The following is a 6203-nucleotide window of genomic DNA, read 5'->3' as shown; positions in this document are numbered from 1 at the left end:
AATTATATCCTTATGAATTCACTGGCTGCTCAATGAAGCCACCCCATCTTGCACTACCATAAATGGGGCACAGAGCTACGTTCATACTTGTCAATGTTACAGGTTGTGATGCCAACCTGTCAGTGCGAATTCTCCTGTAAATTCCTCATTCTGTGTATGTTGGTTCTAACCAAGCTCAGAATAAAAAATGTAAGTGACTCAGTTCTCCGGATCTTTTCTCTCCCAGACAGAAAGGATGGCTCGGAGCCTGCTGGAGTTGCCAGGCAACCAACCTCCCTACCCGCCTCTACCTGCCTTGGGCTGGCTCAGGTGTCAGGGGGCTGTTCAGAGAGCACTTTGACACCCAGAGAGCTTACCTGAGGCTACAGATGTCCACCAAGTGTACCCACACTTGCTATTCTCACTTAAGGGGGATCATCTACACCCTGGGTGTGAACTGATTTTGCACTTGGAGTGAAGAAAAATATGTGGGTGTGTGAAAAATAAAGCAAGCACTTGTTATTCCAAAGTGTGAGCTTCAGCTGAGTTAAACATATGTAACATTATAGCGGGAAGACCAGCAAACTAAAATCGAGGAGAGATGAAACTTTCTAGAACACAATCTGGTTTCCCCCACAAAACATGTATTTGTTTGATTAAGAAAGAAGGAGGAGGCTGGGCGTGGTGGTTCTTGCCTGTAATCCCAGCACACCATCTTGGTCATGGTGAAACACTATCTCTACTAAAATACAAAAAATTAGCCGAGTGTCCCGGCACACACCTGCAGTCCCAGCTACTCGGGAGGCTGAGGCAGGAGAATAGCTTGAACCTGGGAGGTGAACATTGCAGTGAGCTGAGATTGTGCCACTGCACTCCAGCTAGCAGACAGAGCGAGACTAAAAAAAAAAAAAAAAAAAAAAAAAAAAAAAAAAAAAAAAAAAAAAAAAAAAAAAAAAAAAAAAAGAAAGAAAGAAAGAAAAGAAAGAAAGAAGTACCATAAGGTACTCACACAGCTATTCAGGTACTTGAACCTGGCCTCTATGCCCCTGAGGGAATTTCTCTGACGATTTCATTCATCCAAGAATGTAATGAGTGTGAGTTTGAATTTATTGAGTGTGAGTCCAGTGCTGTGGCATCCTCCTTGTTCATTTCACACTCTGTGGGATACACCAGGCAAAGACTCAGTTGGGAGACAGAGAGATTCATGTTATATTCGTGGTAAGGGCAGAGGGCTATGGGAAAACAAAGGAAGGACCTTTTTGCAAAGGAAGCATCTGAGAAGACTTTCCTAGGAGCTGATTTCAGAACTGAATCCTGAAGGGGTAAACTGAGTAGGAAGTAAAGGTGCTAATTTGAAGGCAACAGAAATTACCAAGGGTTGGTTCTTCATCAAAAAGTCTCCTTTAACAAGGCAATTCTCAACAGGGATGGGAGAGCTGAGCCCCACACTTAATGCTGAGCTTCCAGGAACCGCATCCAGAACTGGCCTGGTGACGAACGTGTGACTGTAGCAGACGTTCCTGGCACTAGGGCAAACTGCCATGACTGTGTGTCCCCCACGGACTCTCGGCTGGGTCACGAGCTCACTCTGGTGACCACTGCTTCCCTGACGCTCACGCCAGCTCCCTCCCTGCCTTCTGCATGAATTGGAGCCTCAGAGTCCAAGCTCCGCATGGTGGATTCTGGTCACACGTTTATATTTAACTGCTAGGGGAGCTGTGAGCTTGTGTTTTAAGGGTCCCAAATATAGCACGAGAGTTTCCAAGATGCTGAGCACTCAGAAGATATGACAAAGGCCACTCTCCCAGTGAGGGCAGAAACAGCCACAAGGGCAGACAGCTGTGGAGATGCTGCAGGCAGTGGCATCCCGTCTCTGCCTCCCTGTGTTCAACAGGACAGGCCTGGAACGATGTGCAATGTGTTATAGGCCAGCCTTTCACCTTGCCAAGCTTGAGGTGTTGAAACACCAAAACAACTCCCACCACTACAATCCACTTTCACCTTCAGTCACCAGGATATAGGACATTTTAACTCCAGAAAGGAGTGAAGGGCGAAATCTCAGGATCAGAGAGAGTTATTTGATTTGCACCAATGTGGCTTCATGCAAATCCTCCATGAGCTGTCTTTCCTTCTCTCATTTTTCGTGTACCAGTGGAAGCTTCATCAGGGTCCACAATGACCTCCAAGCTGGAGTTTGGGAGCCTCCATTCATCTGCTTAAACCAGGGGACTGCTGATGGCAGAGGCTAAGCAGGTATGAAAATTTTCTTTTTCTTTTTCTTTTTTTGAGATGGAGTCTCAGTCTGTTGTCCAGGCTGGAGTATAGTGGTACAATCTCAAATCCCTGCAGCCTCTGCCTCCCAGGTTCAAACGATCCTCTCACTTTGGCCTCCCTAGTAGCTGGGATTACAGGAATGTACTACCATGCCCAGCTAATTTTTTGTGCTTTTGGTAGAAATAGGGTTTCACTGTATTGGCCAGGTTGGTCTTGAACTCCTGACCTCAAGTGATCCACCTCGGCCTCCCAAAGTGCTGGGATTACAGGCGTAAGCCACTGTGGCTGGCCTAAATCCAATTTTTAATTTATCTTCTCGCCCAAGCTAGAGTACAGTGGCACAATCTCAGCTCACAGCAACCTCCACCTCCATGGTTCAATTGATTTTTGCGCCTCAGCCTCCTGAGTAGGTGAGAGTACAGACACCTGCCACCATGCCTGGCTAGTTTTTGTATTTTTAGTACAAATGGGGTTTTGCCATGTTGGCGAGGCTGGTCTTGAACTCCTGACCTCAAGTGATCTGCCTGCCTTGGCCTCCCAAAGTGCTGGGATTACAGGCATGAGCTACTGCTCCTGGCCTGCTCCTGTGTCTTTTTTTTTTTGAGACAGAGTCTTGCTCTGTCACCAGGCGCCAGGCTGGAGTGCAGTGGCATGATCTCGGCTCAATGCAACCTCTGTCTCCTAGGTTCAAGCAATTCTCCTGCCTCAGCCTCCCGAGTAGCTGGGACTACAGGCGCATGCCACCACGCCCAGCTAATTTTTGCATTTTTAGTAGAGATGGGGTTTCACCATGTTGGCCAGGCTGGTCTTGATCTCTTGACCTCGTGATCCACCCACCTCGGCCTCCCAAAGTGCTGGGAGTACAGGTGTGAGCCACCGCGCCCAGCCGCTTCCTTATTGGATACAAACTTTTAGAGGCCCAGGAACCATCTCTTTTCTCCCTTGCTGTCCCTTGGACTCTCTGCTTGCCCAGGACTGGCACAGGCCGACCTGTCTCTGATGAGCAGCAAGTCAGCCCTCCACCAAGCTGCCCACAGCTAAGTTGTGTGCTGAACCCTCCCCAAATGAAAATTACATTGAAAGCTGTAATATATACGTAATATAAGCATACAGATTTTTTAAAAGCCCAATTGAAAATTACTAAAGATGACTTTAGATATTTAAAAAGTCACAAGCGCAACCAATTAATTTCTTCAAATTTTCCTTCTCCCTCATTAAGCAGAAAATTCTGTCAGAGAAGCAAAGCTCTCAAGATGCAATTCTTGCTAGCCTGGAGCAGAAAACACTAATGCAAGCACTTAAAAAATGTGTATAGCAAATCTGGGTGACTTCAGTTTCCTTAGGATGAACTCTTTTTTCTTTAATAAGGTGAAAACATTACATCTTGATTTTCATTAACCTGCAACTGAACACTGGCATTTCCTTCAAGAATGTGTCTAGGCAAGGAACCTCTCTAATAGGAGTTCCTGTGATGTGCTAAACATAGAAATCTCTGATATTTGTATTTCCACCAGTGCTTTTGCAGACATCTAAATGCTCATCACTATTTTGAGTTTCTGGGGGACATAAGATGAACTACTAGATTGTGTTATTTAATGCATAAAGGGTTACATATATTACACCACAACTTCTAAAAATTGTTGGTAATTGTATGTAAACATAATTGCTTTCATCTGTGATCCCAGGGTTTTTATGTGCATTTCCATAATACTGAGCTTATAGCCTTTATCAAACTGCCAAAGGGGTTGATCCATGGCACAGAAAGAGCTAAGTTGTTCGTTTCAATCTATTTTACATAAAACCAAATTTTATTGCAGCATAAATCATGGACCAAACTGACAATGTTTCCCTCATGCCAGAAAATTGTTCATTAAGGAATAGAATGGTTCTTGGTATACACTTCATTAAACTCCATCCCTGCAAGTTTCCTCTTTGACCTCTTAAAATCCAAGCTGGTTTTGATGCATTCATTGGTGTACAACTTTTCACTTGTTTCTTACATTGGTTGTAAACACGGCATGAAGCCCATTCTATTCACTCCAATAGCCAAAGCCATCTTATTTGGAGATGCATTTCTGTGGCAGAGATAGGACCAATTCCTTCAAGTAACCAATATTGATTGTGCTAGGCTCTTGGGATTCAGAGATGAGCCAGGACAAGGTCGTGTCCTCAGGGAGCTGTGTGTGACTCTGTCGGGTGGGGAAGGAAAGGAGCTGCAGCCTGGGCACGGCTTAGACCAACATAGGGAGGTTTATAAAAGGGTGGTCAAGGGCATGCTGTAGGAAGTCGGTGTGCACGGGGACACAGCAAAGGCGGTGGGCCCAGAGCTGACCACACAGTAGGAATCAGGAAGGGCTCCTGTGGAGAGTCCTGTGTCCTCCAGATACAGGACAGAATTGGAGGGAGGACCAGGGGGAGGGTGATGGAGCAGCTTGCCCAAATAGAGAGAGGATGAGCATCAAGGGAAGAAAAAAAAGGTCTTCATTCTGATCATGGCAGTAGGCATGGTTGTGAGACCTGTGAGTTGATGAAATCTGGTGACCACTGATGGGGGGGAGTTCCAGGACCGAGTCTGAGCTCGGGCACCCCTGTGGGGTGATGGCTCAGAGGGGCTGGGGGCTGGAGGATTACAAAATAACTGACTTGGTACAGGCCACAAGTGGCTTCACAGAAAGATGGCCAGGTGCAGATCGAGGCAAGAATTAATCAGGGACAAAACTGTCCTTTTCTAGATAAGTCAGAGCCTAATTTTTTTCTAATTAAATCTTTTCCTAAAGAACACCTACAAATATCATAACGTTATGTTATTTATCATTCTCAAGAATGTCAATGTCAAAATCAACATCAAAAAAAAAAAAAAAAAATCAACATCAGTGAAAAACTGGAGGTTTCACTGAGCTACTTGGCTGGGCCTAAGGAGTATTCGGGAGAAAAATCTTCCTTCATATTCAGACTGGTACCGACCAATTCTGAACATGTATAGGCCAAGAAAAAGTAGCATGAAGGGGTTGTTCTTGTTGCCTGAAATAGTCCGGCTGTAGTAGGGATGTTTCCCTGTTAAGAACAAACTGCATTCCCTGCCAGCTTGTGGGTAACAGTGATCGTCTGGGTACAGTGTACCAGATGAGGGAAAGCAGTGCCAGCCACTGTAATAAGAAACTCTCACCTTCTCGGTGGCCAATCATCGTTTTCTGTCTAGATGCTGCGTGAGATACTTTGCTGGACAGAGCTTAGAGGAGTCCCTCAGGGACCTGTGGTCCTTCTGTATGCCCCTGCCTCACCTTTCGGGCCTTGAAGTTCTTCCTGGTTAGCTGGAAGAGTAGAGGATTTCTGGAAGGTTCCTGCAAGCTGGACTCAACAGCAGGCAACCGGTAGCATTTGGGTTCCTATCCCCCAGCTGAACCGCACTGGACCGCAAGGGAGATGGGGAAAGACAGCCCAGTCGCTTGCTCAGGGAGAGGATGGGTCTTGGGCGAACACAGCAGTCAGTCATCAGAAGAGCTTTCTTCCTTTAAGAAGTGCCTTCCTCCACCCCAGCTTTGTGTTGGGCGGAGGGCACCAAGATAGATCAAAACTGATTCCTGCCCTGCACCATTCTTCCCAAGCAGGCCATGCCCAAAGGGCCAGCCATGCCCCGGGCGGCGGGTGAATTGTGCCCCCTAAAAAGACACATCCGGCCAGGCGCGGTGGTTCATGCCTGTAATCCCAGCACTTTGGGAGACCGAGGTAGGCGGATCACGAGGTCAAGAGATCGAGACCATCCTGGCCAACATGGTGAAAACCCATCTCTACTAAAAACACAAAAATTAGCTGGGTGTGCGCCTGTAGTCTCAGCTACTCAGGAGGCTGAGGCAGGAGTATTGCTTGAACCTGGGAGGTGGAGGTTGCAGTGAGCCGAGATCGCGCCATTGCACTCCAGCCTGGTGGCGGAGCGAGACTCTGTCTCAAAA

The sequence above is a fragment of the Cebus imitator genome, unplaced genomic scaffold (genome assembly GCF_001604975.1).
Source record: "Cebus imitator isolate Cc_AM_T3 unplaced genomic scaffold, Cebus_imitator-1.0 Scaffold106, whole genome shotgun sequence".
Classification (NCBI taxonomy): Eukaryota; Metazoa; Chordata; class Mammalia; order Primates; family Cebidae; genus Cebus; species Cebus imitator.
The sequence above is the reverse complement of the archived record's forward strand: the minus strand, read 5'-3'. Positions refer to the sequence as shown.